The sequence below is a fragment of the Egretta garzetta genome, unplaced genomic scaffold, assembly GCF_000687185.1.
Source record: "Egretta garzetta isolate BGI_Z169 unplaced genomic scaffold, ASM68718v1 scaffold50, whole genome shotgun sequence".
Classification (NCBI taxonomy): domain Eukaryota; kingdom Metazoa; phylum Chordata; class Aves; order Pelecaniformes; family Ardeidae; genus Egretta; species Egretta garzetta.
The window spans coordinates 2,440,729-2,461,264 of record NW_009258613.1 but is presented as its reverse complement, the minus strand read 5'-3'; the positions used below and the strand labels follow the sequence as shown (position 1 = coordinate 2,461,264).

At 39.2% G+C, this 20,536-nt stretch overlaps 1 long non-coding RNA gene across 1 annotated transcript in view; it reads left to right on the top strand.

The window, feature by feature from the left end:
• Positions 1 to 227: 227 nt before the first annotated feature.
• The window catches only part of LOC118453279, a 27,031-nt gene continuing 6,722 nt past the window's right edge, over positions 228 to 20,536 (top strand). The window contains exons 1-2 of the long non-coding RNA XR_004843201.1: positions 228 to 309; positions 12,867 to 12,903. This is a non-coding gene — a long non-coding RNA (uncharacterized LOC118453279). The remainder of the gene's footprint in view (positions 310 to 12,866; positions 12,904 to 20,536) is intronic.

The following is a 20,536-nucleotide window of genomic DNA, read 5'->3' as shown; positions in this document are numbered from 1 at the left end:
CCTTACTGACTCAGAGAAGAGTTTGTAAGGATGCTTCTCCATTTGCTTGTAATGTCACTTCCATAAAATCACAAGTGTTTTTGAAATTGGCAGGTTTTATTTGCATTCCTAAAGAATTATGTAGGTTCCTTGGCACTGCAGGATTAACTTTGATTTACCCCTGGCACTGGCTTATGTAACCGAAATACTGTGTTTTGTTTATGTTTAATGGGATTCTTCTGTTTGTTCAGATTCTGAAGACGAGCTGCTGCATCGATAATCTGAGGAAGGGAGTTCTCTGTTAAGACTGCAAGAAGATACTACCAACTGGTAAACACTTCCTTAGGTGTCTTTGCTTGTGGAATGTTTCCTTGTTTTCTGTAATATTTTAGGCCAAAGATTACAAAGCATTTTGATCTATTGTAAGCAAGGAGTAGTTAATGCAGAATTTTTTTTAATTAGCTGTAGCTTACCAGACAAAAGGCTCAGAAGCAGTGGATAACGTGGGTATTTAAATTGGAACACAAAGTGATTAAATTACTGCTTTCACAGTAGGAGAAGAAAGACAAGCCTTTTTTCTGTAGTGGGACATTAGACATTGTCTATTTGCCTTTTCCACTGAGACTAAAACAACATGTCTATACCTCTTGCTATATAAAGACTTTGAAGTGTGATAGTGCAAGCACTAAAACTTCAAATCTGATGTGTCAGAGCCCGGAGAGAAAGAAGAAAGGAATCTTTAAAAAACCTAGTTTAGAAGTTGGACATAGCTAAGCATGCAAATTTGAGTGTCCAGGTGCTTTGGAAGATGCCATTAATGTGCTTTGAATTATTCTGTGGGTGTTTGAGGTATAATTTTCACTGAAAATAATATATGATAATAAAATTATAGATGTATCATGATTCACAGGCATTTAAAGTCCATTTGTAGGTTGCCTGTAGGTTCAGGATGGTAAAAGCATCACCAGTGAAGAGCTATGACCACTCAATAGCAGTTTAGCAGCTGCTAAGTTAGGACGTTGAGCTACGCTGTTACAAAGCAATCACAAGCAAACATGAGAATTTAGGACATCTGACTGTGTCCTGACATAGCTAAATCATATGCATGTTGATACTAGGTACCAGATTTACAGCTCACTTCCCCAGTGCTTGACGCTGTAAATGAAGTAGCCGTCTTTGGTATGGGGGAAGACATCCACAAAGTTGTAAACTAAATAGGCATTCAGTTGTCCTCCTGTGATTATACCTTACTATATACCTTCGATAAAGCTTGAATCCTCCCCTTCTGTTTACTACTACCATTTGAGCTACAGAGCAAAGCAAACTTGTGCCAGGAGAGGGTTCTTAGCCCAGAACAGGGTGATGGAGCTGGGTCCAAGAATAAACATGGAAAGAAGCAGCATCTTAGCCAGTAGGGAAGCATTAAGCTTTTATGAGCCAAATGTTTACAGATGCTTTATTAATCTTCACATGCCAGTTAATTTGTCTAAATTTTATTAGCAATCGAGGATAACTTTATGAAGTTGTGTTGTGTAGCTGTTGCTAATAACGGGTTCACAGAGTATTAAGCTACTTGTTCTGTTAGTCTGCCAAACGTAAGTTAATGACAGGAAAGTTTTGAAGGCTTGTAGTGGTCAATAATGTGCATCTCGGAAATGACATAACGAAAACAATGTTTGACTTTATGTGGTCTTTTTTATATAATGATGACTTATATAGTACAGCTATTTGTGAGCAGTACTTTCAAGAGCTGTGTTGCCTGGCTTTGTATAATAGCAGGTCCTGACGCTAAAACGTGTGTGAGTCTCCTTCCTAAATACCCAGTTTGAAAATGCATGTCCCTCAATTTAGAGGACAAAGAACCACTGGTGTGTAGTATGTCACAATTTGAGGTGTATTACAAATATACAAATTCAGCACTGTATTACCAAGACAAGTTTTGAACCACATTGTAATTATCTGATAGTAGTTTTTTTAGGTTAATCCTTTGGATTATTCTGATTTTATATGATGTGAGTAAATAATGCATGCCTGCTACTAAATTTGAGTGCATAACTTGCGCTGTACAGAAAATTGAAAAGCTCATTAGCCTAGCAGTGAGGGGTCCTCTGTCCACCCCCCCACACCCCCATCTCTCTCCAAGAGAAGCGTAACAGGATGGCCATGCTGAGTAAAACTGGGTAATTCTAGAAAGTAGCTCTTTGTCTGCAACTGTGGTAAAGGATTTGTCTTAATGCAGCGTTTCCTTCAGGACCAAGCAGTGCTTCTTAGCTCAGGAGTAGTGCTGCACAAACTTGATTTCACTGTTTCCAGCATTAGCTTTGGTCTGGGAAGACATCAGCTGAGAGCCTGCTGAGCTCTACCACATTTTAGACCTGACGCAGGTCTCAGCTCAGGCCCCCAGTTCTGGGAATATGTGTGTCTTGGGGCAGAGTGTGTCTGGATCTTGCGTGACTGGTGCTGAGATAAAAATATTGAGCCAGCTGAACCTTGGTGTGGTGCAGACTAGCCCAAATGGTTGCATAAGGAATGCATGCCTATTTTATCCAAGTGGTATTTCCCTTGGTTATGATGTTTCAGCTGTCCATTATTGCAGACACTGGAGGACATAGAACGTTTTAGTGTTTGCCCTGTTTCGCTTGTATTAGCTTTTCTTTTTCATTACATTAACTTACTTGTATGGGATTATTTTTCCAGAGTACCAGTCATTCAGAAAAGATCTTGATAATTATCTCCTGCTTTTGCATATAATCTCTGATAATTATTCATTCTTATTTTATAGCTTTATCTCTCATATGCAGCTTGAACTTGTCTGCATGCTTGAAGGTTTAAAAGTCTTTCCAGGCAACTTAGAATTGCTCCCTTGTAATGGTGATGGGGAGATGTTTTGAGCAAACTGATTAACGTGTTGTGGAGTCCCTGTTCCAGCACTGATATTGCAGTGTTTGTGGATTAACAGGTTTTGCATTTTTAATATGCTAATTTTAATAAACATGAAAACACCTTCAGTATTTTGTTTGCAAAGTGGAAGCAAATGCGTACCTGTCATTTTCTTATTAATTTTGAGAACACTTTGTTGTGGCCTGTATAGCTCTTAAAAGAGTAGCATTTGTCTGGCTGACACATCTTTAGAAGTTCTGCTTCCTTGTGGGGAGAATCTTTAAAATGTCTTGAGTAACTATTTTAGTCTTTTAGTGCAAATGCCTTAATATGTGCTATACTTAAAAAGATCAGGAAAGTTTGTTTCTAGTTGTCCCCATACCTGTGTGCCTACGAAAGGTTAAAAGTGAAGGTCGTCATTCCAAAGAGATACTGTACTGAGTAAGGCCATATTGCGTGTTACAGACTTCTGTATGGCTTTGACTGTCCGGGAAGTTTATATAAAGTCAAATGTGCTGCAAGAAATATAAAGCTACATTCTGTTTGTTTTGCTCAATACTAAATGTTTCTCTGTTAAATGAGGAAGTAGGTGTTAAAAAACGTGCAGCTTTTAATGTGTGCTTTCAGAAGGATTTTTTTTTAATTTGGGGAAACCTGTGTCACCAACATAGAAAGCGGTGAAGTTACAAATGCTTCTGAGCAACTTGAAAAGCTTTCGCTGCAAAGCCTACCAGATACCAACAGCAGGGTAATGTGGGAATGAACCATCAGCAGTAAAAGAATAGTCTGTCACAGTGAGGCTATATGCTGTAAATATACAAAGAAAAATGAATGTCTTTGACAACTGAAACCACTTACTTCCCACTTGTGCCACAAGTTAAAACCAATCTCCTTTGGTAGCAATGCTCTAAATATATTGCTGTAGGTTTGCCTATAAATTCTGTTTGCAATTCAGCAGAGCTTCTTTTGATTTGTCATCCATGTGAAAGTGAGTTTATCGAAATGGTTCTTAGTATATGGAGGTTAAGTACTTTTGTGGTTATGACACTCTAAAATATTTTGGTAGAAATTCCAATCATTTTACTGATGTTCTACCAGCATGCATTTATTTTGTATTAATGTTGGTATTGAAGGCAAGAAAGAGGGATAGCTGACAGTTTTTCAGGCCAAACTGAGCTGTCTCCTATTTACTTGCTGTATTTTTATCCTGGGGCTTGTTTAACGTGGCTGTGATAGCATGGGAACAGATTGAGGGGCTAAAAGCTTTTGTGTGATTCTGTGTCTTTTAAAGTCTAACAGTACGTATTAGCAATTAATGTAAATAATCTGCCTGCGCTGCTGCAATGTAATGTGGTATGCTTACTCTCGCAGTGGACATAAAGTTACTTAAAACCTTCAGTGAAGATGCTAGTAAATCTGCAAATGATCAGTTACAGGGGTTTTTTTACTGTAATCAAGCAGAATTCAGTGTAGAGCTCTTTGAAAATATCCTTCCTTTACAAGCAGTAGTCCTACTGCAACAGTTAGTAGAGTAAGTTTAAAAAGAAGTGACTTTGAATCAGGTTTAATGGCTTATTTAATAAACTGTGTTCTGCTTGAGACTTTAGCAATGCTGATTTGTTTATGAAGGTAAAGCTGCTATTTTTCTCCACCTGTAAATAATTGCTCAGGACAGCATGAACTGTTTAATTCTGTTTGTCCAATGAGCCTTCAAGTCAAAGACATTAATTTAAAGGTTGTTTTGAGTTTTTGAAAAGTCACTTTTAAACAGACCAGCAAAATATGTAAACTTTTCTCATCAGAAAAACGTTTGACCTGAAAAGCTGTGCTTGTTGGGACAGGTGACTGGACTTCTGTATTATGTTTTATGTGGTCTTAGGTTTTATTAGGTTAATGTCAGATGTTGCTCATTTCACTTCCTGACAGAAGGACTCTTAAATGCTTGTTAAAGGAAACTTCTAGTTTTTGTGTGGTGGGGTTTTTTTTTGTTTGCTTTTTTTTTAAACTTTGTAGGGACTTGGACTATCAACATGTAGTCCTGCAGATCTGGTTAGTATTCCATTTACTGCTTGACCACATAACTGCAGTTTTATTATTTAGTCATAGAATATCTCAAGTTGGAAGGGACCCATCAGAATTATTGAGTCCAACTCCTTGCTGCTCACAGGACTACCTAAATCTAAACCATATGACTAAGAGCGTTGTCCAGATGCTCCCTGAACTCTGACAAGCTTGGTGCTATGACCGCTTCCCTGGGAACCTGTTCCAGTGAGCAACCACCCTGTCAGCGAAGAACCTTCTCTTACTGTCCAACCTGAGCTTCCCCTGATGCAGCTTGTCTTCTTTTAGCTTAATGTGAAATTAATTTTGGAAATTATTAAGCAGAAATACTGTGCAGCTGTTGAGACTCAGTATCATTAAATTACGATGCAGGAATTAAGACCTTATTGTGTGGCTCCTGGTTTGTGTTTGGTTTTTTTCTGACCATTGGACAGAATTGTTGAATACCCACAATAGTCTCTAAGGCGGTGGGCTGAGACATTCCTGTATTATGTCTCTTGTATTTGTTACCCTGTATTCTGTAATTTTTGTGCATGCTTCTATCTTAAATGTTACCCAATAAACATTTGAGGTCACAGGTTAAAATAACTTGGTTAGATTCGTCCTTTCTGGACAGCTAGTGGTTGATATTGTTTTGAGTATTCTTGTTTATCATTTTTTACTGGCATCTAATCACCCATGTTTTTCTTTCTATTAGAATAGTCTGAAACTTCGGTTACTGGAATATTACTGTTCAGCTGATCTGAAACCTTCCCCCTTTTTAATTTTAGCTGGAACAGTTATCACTAATCTTCCCATACAGGTGGAGCTCAGGGCACTCCTGGGCAAGCTGGAGGTGCTTTCAAGAGTCTCAGTACTATGTGACAGTTACTCTGGCCGGAGCAGGGCTCCTCTGATCCTCCTTGGCAGAAATTATTGCTTGCCCCGAGGCTCTATCGTGGAGTCAGTCTTGCACAGTGTTGCCTCCCGGCTTGTGCATGAGTTACTACTGCGAAGGAGCTGCCTCTGTTGAGAGTTGCTTAGTGGGGCAGTGCTAGGGACCTTTGGGAGAAGGAGCTTTAAAGCAAACTGCTTAGGTATCCCCTCTAACCTGCTGAGCTCTTGAGAAGCATGTGGCAAAACTTACTGCTGGGGGTTTACATAGGAGGAGCTTTTCCGCCTTTTTAAAAACTAGTCTGTGTTCTTTGAAATCTGGAATAAACAAATCCATTGCCTCTGAGCCACAGAGGTGGTGTCTGTGAAACTTCTGTAGCTCTGGCCTAATCAGCTTAGGTCTAGATTCATCTTAGTTTTACCTGTCAGAGTGTTAACTATGGCTTCAGCTCTCAATTTCTGATGCTGTTTATGGTTAGAACTCCCTAAAACCTGTAAAAAGATATTTTAAGTGGCAAGTTACGCTCTTCTCTGGTCAGCTTCCTTTCGTGACAGAAGTTCCTTTCTGTTCAGATGACCTAATATAGTCCTAAGGAAAGTGGTTTACCCTGAGCGTAGAAATCTAGATTATAAGAAATAAGGACTCCTCTGTTTAAGTGTTAGTGAATAGGGCTATGGGTCTTGGGGTTGCTCAGAGCTGATAATACACTACTAATAATGTTGAATGGGAAAGCCCTTTTGACCTTTTCTTGTCTTACTGTTTTTATTACACAAGTGGATCAGTATTGCTGCAAACTTCCTGGGACAGGGTATGGTTTCATTTCTGTTATGCTGGTATCGAGTCAGGACTCTCAGTCTTAAACTTTGCCATGTTCCTAAGGAATTGTATCATTTGTACAGCTGAGATAAAAAAACCTTTTGAATCACTTGGTATTTAGGAACACGTTACACCTGGGAGTTAACAGCATAACGTCAAAGGAAGCATCAATTGCAGAAAAATAGCAATGCAAAGTAGTCATAGGGAAGTTAGATGTGCCATAGATAGCAAACGGCAATATCACTTAATGTAAAGTATCCGATATTTCTTCTTAGCTTAGAAATACTCCAGTACTTTTCAGAGGAGTGAAAATCTGAATGCTGTATAGTTCTGCAAAATTCTGCTCATTTAATATACCTGGTACTAAATCACTTCAGGATTTAGATTTATGAAAGTTCAAAAGAAATATGGGAGATAATATGCTACCAGAAATAGCAAGTTCAGTTGTTTGAATAATTGACTGTTAGGCACAGGACTTGCTTCAATAATTCTTGCAGGCATTTTTCTTTTTTTCTTTTTTCTTCTCTCTTTTTTTTTTTTTTTAACCACAGTAAAACAGGAAGTTGTGTAGCCTGGACTAAAATATCACAGTTCTACCCCCCACCACGCTGCCAAAAAAACAACCATTGCAAACAAAAAAACCCACCCCAAAGTAAACAACCCAAAGAAGTCCGATCTCTGTTTTCCTAAAAATCCTTATTTGTCTTCTGGTTACCCAACATTTAATATTCTCACTTGCTTTGAGAAGTGAAAAAGTTTATTTGGAAATACTTAATTTAACTTTCTGATTTGGTTAAAAAATTGCTTCAACTTGCAGCCTTTTTTTCAGTGTAAAGCTTTGACAAGATCCTAAATGAGGATTATGATTGTTCATTTTCCTGTTTCCACTAAGGCAAAATAATGTTTTGTTGTGGAAAACATACCTGTAAGTGGATGAAATAGAAATTTTCATGCTGAGTATTAGTCTTGTATATGTGTGAATATCCTCTTATGCCATACCAGCTTCACAATTACCTGTGGTTTTCCCTCTTTTTTTGTTTTGATAAAAGGACTATGTGTATACAAACTTGCCCCCCTCTTGCTAATCTACAGTGTAGCATCTAACATTCCTTAAAATATTTTCTTCAAAGCAAACCTGATCGGTCTTCACTACATTTCTCTTGAAGCCAAATCTTTAGACTGAGCTGTAGAGAAATGGAAACAGTGCTTTCCAGACCTCACTTGGAGTGAGCACCCTGTGTAATTAATTGCACTCCTGACTTCGTATGTGGAACTGAGGGTGCCACTAGATGTATGGATGCACGGTATGAAGAGCTGTATGCCACTATAACTGTGTAGAATGAGTTATATTGGCATAAATGCTTTTTAATCAGTGAATAAAGGAGAGGAAGCATAACACGTGCTTTTGGCAACTAACACAGGCTGAGAACTGCCAAGAAAGCTTTCATGTCAGATCACCCTGTCTATCATTAAATTGTAAACCTAAACCCACAGGTTTGAGTGTAGCAAGTAATATGAGATACTGTAAAACAGCATTGAGAAACTATATAGGATCGGGAAAGGCTTAAAATAGCACATAAACTTTTAAGATGCAATTTGGCTTCAGAAGGATAAATAAAAATGGAGAAGAAAGATTTGAGCTGAAGTTCTCCACAGCCAGAAATCAAAAAGGTGGTTTCATAGCAGGCAACCAGTAGATTTGCTTTCTTATGAAGAACTAAGGTCACTTTGCAGTAGTGACAGACTAGCTTTGCATAGACTTAATCTAGTGTTTGATTGCCATACAGATGCAGCAGAATCTTCTTTTAGAATCACTGATGTTAACATCAGAGTTTGCATCCATTTAGCGTTGAACCATGGGTTCATCTGCAGATGCCCTGAAACTTCCTTTGAAACATGATCCTAGCTATGATTTATTGTTTATAGCTTAGCCATCTGTTATTGTTACTAAAGTAAAAATCAACTTCTATTACTAAACATTCCTTAGTGTTCTTTTTTTATTACCCACAAGATGTGGGATGTATTTGACTTGCGGTTCTGTTTTGGACGGAGCTGGGGTTTTATGTTTTAATGTGTGCATCTAAGAGTAACCAATTTTTGCAGTGGTTTCCTCAAACTTTATTTCAAGTCTGTAGCTGAAGCAAGAGAGCAGAAATGTCTAAAAATTGCCAGAGCAGTGCAGTCTTTGAGCCAGGGCCTGTTCTGTTCAGCAGTATGCAAGGGGCGGTTGAGATTCATGGACAGAACATCTGTGCCATAGTCCACCCTTGGTCAGGCTTACCAAGGGAAATCCTAGTGCAAGCTTGAACTTCAAACAAGCAATTTATAAGTTTCCTCTGTGAAAGCAGCAGAGTGGATTGTGTTTTGAAGACAAATAAAGCCTGAGTGCCTAATACCTCACGTGGAGTACATGAAGGCCATGCAAGCTTTCTTTAGTAAGTGTTGTAAGTTTTACGAAGTAATTCTTTCTGAAGTTCCCTGGCAAGCTGAGGTACCAGTTGAATACACAGAAAGTAATTCAGATTCTTATTGTACAGTTGTTGTCGATTCTTTCTTACTACTCAATGTTTTCAGTTCTTAATAGGCAGAAAACCCCAAGTGTGGGAAAGCCTGCAAAATCACCGTTCTTGTAGCAAATCTTGACTGAGAGTTGCTGACAAGTCTATGCTTGTGTGTAGAGGCTTCTTAATTTGTTCACTCAGGGTTGGGCAAAAACCATTGGTTTCATACTGGACATTAATGGTTAGCTTTTCTCTTCTGAAATCCGTTTTCATGTATTGCTGAGTTATGCAGCATCAGTTCCAATATGAGGTGGATACCCAAAACACAGGGCTTACTCAGTGGTTAGCCAGTTACTAACTTTTTCAAGTTTTGTTGTCCGCAGTGATGCCAAACTTACTTAGTGCATCTTTTATATTTGGGTACCATTTGACTTGTGTCAAGTACAGGCTTTTCCTCTGACAAGCTGAATGATGCTTGGTTTTGTTCATTTTCTGAAAATGAATAGCTGCAGTTTAGATGATTCACTGTCCCTCTCTAATGGCCATAAAAGTTTTTCCACATTTGTTCTCCAACTGTTGTGACAATTCTTTGGATTCCTGTTGTAGTTGGCCTGAGATGTTAGTATATGCTTTGACCTCCTTCTGCTGTGGTGAAGTTAGGCTGGAAGTCAAGGGGTGGTGGTGGGGGGTGTGTAGTAGAGATTCCTAGGATGGGATGCTGTCGTGGTTTAACCCCAGCTGGCAACAAAGCCCCACCCAGCCGTTTGCTCACTCCCTATGGTGGGATGGGGGGTAGAATCAGAAGGGCAAAAGTAAGAAAACTCGTGGTTTGAGGTAAGAGCAGTTTAATAACCGAAATAAAATATAATATTATAATAAACTGTAGTGAAAAGCAAAACAACAACAACAAAGAGGAACAACACCCAGGAAAACAAGCGATGCAACCTCTCACCACCTGCTGACCAATGCCCAGCCCGTCCCTGAGCAGCGATCACTGCCCCCTGACCAACTCCCCCAGTTTATATACTGAGCATGATGTCCTATGGTATGGAATAGCCCTTTGGCCAGTTGGGGTCAGCTGTCCTGGCTGTGCCCCCTCCCAGCTTCTTGTGCCCCTGGCAGAGCAGGGGAAGCTGAAAAAGTCCTTGACTGGTGTAAGCCCTGCTCAGCAACAACTAAACCATCAGTGTGTTACCAACATTCTTCTAGTACTAAATCCAAAACACAGTGCTGTGCCAGCTACTAGGAAGAAAATTAACTCTATCCCAGCTGAAACCAGGAAAGATGCATTAACCTCTCTGCTGCTTGACTCCATAAAGTGGTATTAAAAAAGAGGCTAAACAAAATCTTATAGCTGTTAACCCATTGAATAAAAGGTAATTTTCCTGTCCAGAGCTGCTTCTCTCTGTAATATAATGTTAAATACTTGACTGCCTCACAATAACAAGCAATTAAAAAACCTCTTGGTTCAATTTTCGCTACCTGTTAAATTATATAGTATACGTGTCTCATCTTGTGCCTGTTGGTATTATTTCTGTATTAATCTGCAGATCCAGACCTTGAGAATCAGTCAAGAAGGAAGCTCAAGTGTTTTACAGATCCTCTGTACTAACTGGGAGAACCCAAGTAACGCATATCTGGCCATTTTTAATGGATGCTCACTGATTATTTCCCACTGACTGCTAGAGATCCGAAAGTCAATTTCTTATCCATTTAGACAGTGCTTTATTCTATTGCATAGTGCTAACCTCTAAATTTAAAATACTGTGTGATGTGAAGTCACACTGTGCAAAAATCAAATATCTATCAGCTTGCCAGTGTAAACCAAGCTGATAGCATCACATGTGCTCAGTCCGATTGATCTGTTTTGCATGAAGGCATGCTCATTGGTATTAAAAGATAGAAATCCAGTTAATAGATTCCTGTGCTAACGTCTCTTTGCCTGTTATTGATGATAGTCCAACCGACCTATAATTCTCAGCTTTCCTGGTTGCTTCCCTTTTGCCTAATGGCTCTCTAGGCCATTCACTCATTCACTGAAGCCTTCGGGACAAGCTACCTGAGCATCAGCACACTTTTCCTGCAGGTGGTAAGCGCTTCTGATTATAAGTGCAGTAGTCTGTCTGGAAAAATGTAAGAGCTGAGCAATCCTAGGGGTTTTTTTTCTAATAATTTTATCGGCTGGAACTGTAGACATTTCTCGTAGTAATGAACTAATGCTGTCAGGAAACATTTTTCAAAAAGTTCCTAGCGTGGCTGCGATAGTGGGTTTGTTGTTGGTTTGTTGGTTTTTTTTTTTTCTCTTTTGCTTTCATGTCTGGTGATTCTAATGAATTTGGACTTCTCCTTTTTATAGCTCAGTGAATTAAGTTGGACTCTTAAATAATCTTAACCAGAGCTCTTGACTACCCTAAAAAAAATATATCTATTTTTAGGTATAACTTTTTTGTGTTCTCAAGTGTTTTGTCCTATTTGATTTTTCTTTCACTTTTTTCTTATTTCAGGAAATTAGCTTTTTGAAGTAATGCTGGGTCTAACTTCGGTTTCAGTTTCTCTATTTGCAGTATCAGTTATGTTCTTCGCTGACCTGCAGGGGACCAACGTTTTCCAGTCAGTGTTTGATTTTTGTTGCTTTGTCTCAAAGCATGAATTGAGCAGTCTGCAGTCATGAGGAGGGAAAAAACCCTCCATATTTAAAATACGCCTAGTGAGAGTGGCGGAGTTTTTTAGGGAAGCTGCAACAGCTCTTATGAAGATAGCACTGTTAACCATTTTTTTGACCTGTGAAGTAGTTGTTGTCCTGAAGCACTAGCTGTTGCTTACTATTGAGAGAGCAAAGGGAAAACGAAGCCAACTGGCAAAGGAAAAAGCAGATGCTACTCAAACTTAAAGAAATCCTGTCAAGGGGGAAGGCTCTTTGAGAGAGATGCATACACTGGAAAAGAGAAAGAAATTTCTACAGTTGTAACGGTGTCTGACAGTCATCTATCAGATGGGCTGTGAAGAGTCGTTCTTACTGGGGTCTTCCCTCTGCTTCTTGCCTACGGTGCTGTAGATCTTCAGAGCCGTCCCTAGCTAATGATACACTGTTATTTCCTATGAAGCGCTATGAGATCCTCTAGTACTCCGTGTTTTCTCCTCTGAGCAGTACTATTAACATAATTATTTCACCATCCATAAGATGGCAATTAATAAAGTGTATAGCAAGCTGAGTGCTAGTTTTCTTTGTTAAGCTAATGGTTTTCAGTGGTGACTTGAAAATGCCTTCTCTGGAGGTCAGCATGCAAGCCATGAAATTTTTCAAGAGCTAATTTGTGCGGTTGAATTAAGAATCTTGTGTTACTTTTTAAAGTTTGTGTCTGCAAAGAGAAATGCAAGTGGAACAATTTGACTTTGGTATTTTACTGCAGCTTTGAGTCTTTAGTAACTGAATTTATTACAGGATATGTGTTCTTATGGATTATCTAAGACCAGCAGCCTTTTTCCCTAAAAACAAGTTTGTTGCCAAATAATTTTGTTCCCTAGTTATTTGTATGGCTAAAGATAAAACACAGTTCTACGTACTATTTTTAAACATTTTTCAGTAGTCACAGTGGCATATAGGCCCAGAACTATGTTTATGAAGTAGATCCAGGAAAATAGTACAGTGTCCGGAACAGATGCATGTTTGCATGTAGCAAGGTCATGTAGCATTACATTTAAGATTTACAGTGCAAAAGAATAAATTTTCATAATCTCTTTTTCTTTTAAAACAGACTGGAGGCCAAGAACAGAGTGCAGCGCTGGCTGTAGGTAAGAACTGAAACTTAACCTGCTTGAAAACTCTCCTGAAATATAAGAAGCAAAAATTACAATATGTTAAAGCACAGAAAATGGGGCTGTGCTGAGTATTAGCAGTTTTGTCTTCAAGAACTCCTTTTCCCCCATTTGCTTCTACAACTTCTGAAGTTTCTGGTGTTCACTGGGAAGTCCTGGTCTGTAACCAAATTTATGCTGCTCTGTGGTTAAAGATGCTAAACAAGGTTGCAAGCGTTTATTTTTCTGCTTGCACGGTACCTCACCACACAGCCTGGTAATGATTTTGAAAACCGTAGCAATGTGAAGAAGTCCCATTGTTTCAATAAAGGCCTTTTTAGTGTGCACAGAGTGTAGTAGTTAGGCCACATCTAAGAACTTGTCCTGGAAGATTGTGCTTAAACTTCTTGGAAGACATGAATTAAGATAATGTTTTGGTGTTTTTTCTGTCTTAGTCTCATTAGTAAAGTTACTGTGTAACTTTAAATCCTTTCTGGACCAGGTGCCTTATACCAGAAACAAGTATTCTGAACCGGTTTGTAAGACTGAAGAGGTAGCATATGCTCATGTGAAGGTTTTAGCTTTTGGTCTTACAACCTGCTCCTTGTCACCTAAGCTACTGCATAGAGTATGTGTGTTATACTTCATGTTTATTGTGCTGTGCCAGCATAGATAACAGTCATCTGTCAGATTGGGAAGGTAATGCTACCAAATGTGAGGTAGGATTTATTTTTCTTCCATTTCTGATTAATCATCAAAAAGGTCTTTGAATTCTGGAGAGCTGATTAAATTGATTTGCCACCAGTTTTGTTGACAACAGTAGAGGACATTTCCAAGTGCTGTGTCCAAAATTTGAGTACTCCATTCAGGAATTAAGAATATAGAGCATTATAAATGTGTCACTAAAGTAACTGTCCCTTATTTTAGGGCATGATTGATGTATTAAAATACTTGTTTTACAGAATCTCTGGTTTTGATGAGACTTACATCACATTTTTGTAATTCTTAGGAGAGCTTATGGCAATACTGGGTCAGACCAACAGTCCTTCTAGCCTGCTATCTTGCCTCTCTGGGGTTATGGAATGGGTCTAGGAACTGGGCAAGTGTAGATTCTCCAAATCTACAGTAAACTAATGGAAGAACATTTAGTGCCAGCAGTAGTATTACCTTTTTCATTTAGTAGCCTTTACTTCTGAAGTCATGGATAAGTGTATTGGCAAAGTTGCAGTTTGAACTAGTGCAAAACTTTATTTAAAGCATTGTGTGCATTTGCGAAGGATATGTGGAGTCACTAAACTGAGTCAGACCGTGGGTCTCTCCAGCAAAGTAAAGTCTCCAGGAATCACTATCTTAATTCACTCTGCATGTGCACACTTGGTTTTGTTCATCCTTTCACACCCCTCACTTACTCCTCTACTAGAACAGTGCTGCTTCTGCTCAGGAAGGTGAGAGTGCTCCAGAAAAACTAGTAAAACTCAGGGGGCATTGGTGGGAGTGGTCCTGCTGCCTGCAGGAGGAGGAAGGCTGTCCAGCAAACAGCTACAGCACATGGCAAGAAACTTCTGTCTTATTTGAAGAAACTGAATCAACAGTATTTTGGGTATTGAAGGGAAAATATTTATAAATCAAGATGGTGGTGTCCACCTCAGCAGCCCTAAAATTCAGGTGTCTGACTGCTGATGCTTTCACCTTCTCCAGCTGTGCTGAGACAAAGTAGCTGCCAAATGCTTAATGGCATCTTAAACCAGCTGGGAATCTCCAGTGTGAAGCATTTGAAGGGACTGGCAGAAGCCCTCCCCAAGCAACACTTTCAGTAGGAAAGCACCAGTAAGGTAACAGTGATAAAGGTCTGGACACTACTGAAAACTTTGGTTAAGCTTCAAAGAATGGGGCAAAGTTAATTAGATGTCGCTTTCTGAATTAGGTTAAAACTTGAAAAAGCTTAATATCCAGTAAAATCTGAACCTTCAAACGTGAGCAGATGCCTAGCGCAGAGCGGGAACAGGGAGAGCATATGTTGGTGGTTCTTCCAGTGTGTAAGTATTTTCAGGGCAAATACTTTTCTGAGCCAGATGTGATTATTAAATGTATTCAGTATTCTTTAATGGCTTTCTGTTCTGTTTATGTACCTGGTCTTCACCAAGAACTGCTGCAAATTCCTTGAAATGAGATGGACCTGTAGAGTTCACAGATGGACTGGTGCAGGAAATCATAACTCTGCATGATATTCTGCATACTTGCTACTGATCTTAATGGATTGCAGGTTGTATAATATCACTGGAGAATGTTCCTCCATATTTCCAGTAGGTGGATGAAAATAAATTGTCTTGTGGGACACCTTTAGTTTGATTTTAAGATTAAACGAAAATTTGAGGGATGTTGGGAGGGATGGAAAATGAGATAAAAGATGATCAGATTTGGCACAGCTAGAGGAGTCTGGACCAATATGGTCTGGTTTTGCTTGGTTGGATTTTTTACACTTGCTTTCTAACAAGAAAAACTATCCAGACTCAATAGAAGTAGTCGATACTATGCCTCATGAGACTATCTGAAGTAACTTGAAATAATGAAGACAGCTGTAGAACCTTAATCTTGAAAGAAAATCTCTCGTGAAACTTTAAAGAAGCAAACAGCTCTGTAGAGACCAGTTTTATCTCTCTGCCCTGCCTAATGCCTGTTTTGTTTCTGAGAACAGATGGGACCGGAACAAGTATCATTCTGCTAGTCATCTTCTGTTGTGCCATCAGTAACTTGATATGTTTCATTAGCCTTCTATGTTCTGCAAACATACTTTGTCTGACTGGTGTCTCAGAAAAAGGACACTCCACAAAATAATCGGAAAGCTGTCCTGAAATATGGAAATCTGCCCTTCCAGCTATGTGATTTGGAAGGCCATAGGACTTCCCTTCCTCCTTGGTAGTTCAGAGCTGGTGTGTCACTGAACTGAACTCGCAGATGGACAGTCAGCGTCGGGTTCATACACGCAAGGTTTCCAGTTTGGTACTGCAACCTTCCAAAAAAAAAAAAAAAAATCCCTTGAGATAGAATATGTCAACGACTATTTATATCCATCAACTTGATGACTAGATAATTTGTCATAATATTGTTAGTGTGGGATTTGCGAGCTGAGGCACTGGAGGGGTGCAGCAGTTCAGAGCCAAACTAAAAGAAAACATTTCATGTGAGTATTAAAGAGCGATGCAGATGGTTGTACTCCTTGTCCTAGTACTTTAGATGGCAGTGTTAGCAAGGCTGTTTCAGAGCCTCGGTGCAACTTCATCCAGCTTGGGTACTGAAGTTTGTGGGAGTCTGATTCTTACAGATGGGAATTCAGCTCTTTTGAAAGAAAACACATTTCCAAATCAAACTAGGCCTGAAGAGGAGAGCTTTTTCACAAGTGAAATGCTGACTAAAAGGTGGCAGATCAATTGGAATAGACACTATAGTGAAGTTGGAGATAGAAAAGATTTTTTTTTCTAGCAGGTAGATAAAACTTGCAGGTTTGGGGTTTTTTTGGTCGTTTTATTTTCTTTACACTGAGATGAAAAGCTGGAGGACTTGTACAAATTATTGTTCGGTTGTTTTGTTTGGGTTTTTTTGGAGATGAGAGCTTGACAGCTGTTAAATTACCAGCTGACATCATTGAAACTTGAAACATTCTTAGTATTGTGGTAGTATAGTACAGTTTAACAGGCATACTATCTTTTGTAGTAAGAAGTTCTCTGTAAAAGAACTCTGGACCAATATGGTCTGGTTTTGCTTGGTTGGATTTTTTACACTTGCTTTCTAACAAGAAAAACTATCCAGACTCAATAGAAGTAGTCGATACTATGCCTCATGAGACTATCTGAAGTAACTTGAAATAATGAAGACAGCTGTAGAACCTTAATCTTGAAAGAAAATCTCTCGTGAAACTTTAAAGAAGCAAACAGCTCTGTAGAGACCAGTTTTATCTCTCTGCCCTGCCTAATGCCTGTTTTGTTTCTGAGAACAGATGGGACCGGAACAAGTATCATTCTGCTAGTCATCTTCTGTTGTGCCATCAGTAACTTGATATGTTTCATTAGCCTTCTATGTTCTGCAAACATACTTTGTCTGACTGGTGTCTCAGAAAAAGGACACTCCACAAAATAATCGGAAAGCTGTCCTGAAATATGGAAATCTGCCCTTCCAGCTATGTGATTTGGAAGGCCATAGGACTTCCCTTCCTCCTTGGTAGTTCAGAGCTGGTGTGTCACTGAACTGAACTCGCAGATGGACAGTCAGCGTCAGGTTCATACACGCAAGGTTTCCGGTTTAGTACTGCAACCTTCCAAAAAAAAAAAAAAAAATCCCTTGAGATAGAATATGTCAACGACTATTTATATCCATCAACTTGATGACTAGATAATTTGTCATAATATTGTTAGTGTGGGATTTGCGAGCTGAGGCACTGGAGGGGTGCAGCAGTTCAGAGCCAAACTAAAAGAAAACATTTCATGTGAGTATTAAAGAGCGATGCAGATGGTTGTACTCCTTGTCCTAGTACTTTAGATGGCAGTGTTAGCAAGGCTGTTTCAGAGCCTCGGTGCAACTTCATCCAGCTTGGGTACTGAAGTTTGTGGGAGTCTGATTCTTACAGATGGGAATTCAGCTCTTTTGAAAGAAAACACATTTCCAAATCAAACTAGGCCTGAAGAGGAGAGCTTTTTCACAAGTGAAATGCTGACTAAAAGGTGGCAGATCAATTGGAATAGACACTATAGTGAAGTTGGAGATAGAAAAGATTTTTTTTCTAGCAGGTAGATAAAACTTGCAGGTTTGGGGTTTTTTTGGTGGTTTTATTTTCTTTACACTGAGATGAAAAGCTGGAGGACTTGTACAAATTATTGTTCGGTTGTTTTGTTTGGGTTTTTTTGGAGATGAGAGCTTGACAGCTGTTAAATTACCAGCTGACATCATTGAAACTTGAAACATTCTTAGTATTGTGGTAGTATAGTACAGTTTAACAGGCATACTATCTTTTGTAGTAAGAAGTTCTCTGTAAAAGAACAAAAAAAAGCAATCTGTAAATCTACCGCATCTCTTGTTAAATGCTTTTTTGCATCTTTATGTACCTGATAAAAATTGAATGTTCTCAGCTTGCATTGAAAAAAGGCAGACTTGAAGATCAGCCGCTGTTTCCATAATGTCACAATATCATGGACTCAGTGCAGTATTTGGGCTGGAAGGAAATTGCTGCCTCTCAGAGCTGTAAGGCACTGAGATAGCATGAACGCATTTGTTAGAACCTTCCCTTTCTCTGGAAGATCCCACTGTAAGGTAGTGACCTCTGTTGGAGGAGTTACAGCACTGCAAAAGGCTTTTAAGATATGAAACTGAAGGAGAAAGCAAAACATAAATTCCATTCGAATGTAAATGTCCCTGAACAAAAAAAGTCCTTTTCTTCTGATGGTTGCAGTGTAATTGAACTGAAAAGAGCGTTACGTATAATTAAGCTAGAAAGCATGTTGAGCTTGTATCATTTTGAAAGAGTAAAGCATATCTAATTATTTTTTAGCCCCAGATTCACTCCTCGAAGAATTCTGCCGTTACTTACTGAAGGGTAAATCAGAGCAGACTTTTGAAGCATAGTCTCTCTGCTTTTCAATACAATTTCTGTTTTAAAAATAAGAGTAATCCTTCCAGACAAATTGGGTTTTATTCCAGACTTGTGTGGGCACAGTTATTTCGTTGTAGCTCCCGTCAAATAAGTTATTCAGTGTCAGCTGTGCCACTAACATATTCCCGAATTAACAAGGCTTTAAGACTGCCTCTTCTAAAGGAACTGTGGATTCTTCAGTGCCTTTCCCGTGATTTCCTCTAAGTGGGAAAAATGGACTGAATAAACACTGACCTGACCGTGCTTTACAATTCTGGTTTTGAGGAATGTGAGCCTTTTTTCACTAGACTATTTTCCCTGGCAGGCCTCCATTTTCCTGATATGACAAGTTTTGAATTCGCTTTTGTTCAGAAAGCAGACGTTATTGATGATGTGTGATCTCAAAAAAAGTAACTTCAGTTTCAGCTAACACAGTTTATTGTATCAAAGACAGTGTAGCCAAAAGGACAGACATCAGAGGCAGCTTTAAACAGCTTTTAAATAGCCTGAATATTTAACTTTCCTATACAAAATCATTTTCTATCTGGCAGCATAAATTGTTTTTCCACTATTCAGATAAGGTATTGATGATTGAACCCCTAGGAATTCAGGGGAGTATATATTTTTTTTTCTTTAGCTTGCATATATTTTTTTATTCTTATTATGGTTGATTTGCAATTAGTTGTTTGTGGAAGAATAACCGCTAGGTGTCAGGAGTGGAAAGCAGTGCACAGATCTTTGCATAGGTTGGGACTGTGAAGTATGCCATAGAAGTGTATGTAAAAACTGATGAGATCTTAGGTATGCTAGAACAAATTGTCCAGCAAGGAATGAAATTGCCTGTTTTATGAAGAACTGGTGACCGGCGTGCCACTGTATATATGTGTTTGATTCAGCGGTTGGAGGTCAGTATCTGAACTGATCCCTTTAATATTAAAATGTTACTGTAGCCGTGATGAGTCCTGAAAATGAGACCAGCTTATCCAAAATCTAACTTGTTTTAAGCTAATAGCACCAAGCTTCTCCTTTCTAAACCTAAAGCTGATAATTTCCATGTGTTGGTCTCTCTTCCAGACTATGAGTGATAACTACTTTTTTTTCCTATTACCTCAACAATTATTTGCTTTCTGGACAATGTATTTTATTACTTTAGGATGTTGTTTAATGGCAGATCTTTATGAATTTAAATTACAATGATATCAGTAGTAGGAATTAGAATGGGTCAGAGGGCATTGTTGTGGTTTAACCCCAGCCAGCAACAAAGCCTCATGCAGCCGTTTGTTCAGTCCCCCCAGTGGGATGGGGGAGGGAATTGGAAGGGTAAAAGTGAGAAAGCTCGTGGGTTGAGATAAAAGCAGTTTAATAATTGAAATAAAAGAATAATTATAATAAAATTGTGATGAAAAAGAAAATAACAGAGAGAAATAAAACACAAGACAGACAAGGGATGCAAATAAAAACAATTGCTCACCACCAACTGACTGCCCAGCCAGGCCCTGAGCAGTGGCTCCCCACCAACCTCCCCCCCCCAGCTTTATATGCTGAGCATGACGTCCTATGGTGTGGGATATCCCTGTGGTCAGTTGGGGCCACCTTCCCCAGCCGTGTCCCCTCCCAGCTTCTTGTGCACCTCCAGCCTCCTCGCTGGTGGGGTGGGGTGAGGAGCAGAAAAGGCCTTGACTCTGTGTGAGCGCTGTTCAGCAGCAAGGAAAACATCCCTGGGTTTCCAGCACAAATGCAAAATGTAGCCCCATGCTAGCTACTGTGAAGGATATTAACTCTGTCCCAGCCAAAACCAGCACAGGCATCTACGCTTCTCTAGCACAATTCAGAAGATAAATGTGCATTAGGGTAGGAAAAACATGTTTGGATCCACGGAAAATGTTACGACTTTCTGAAAAGAGCGATTCCTGCAATGTAGTTTACACACCTGTTTCCATCTCTGCAGCGCTCGCTAGCTTTTGAGGTTGGGGGCAGATACATTCTTGCTGCCTGTGAAGCTGAACCCCT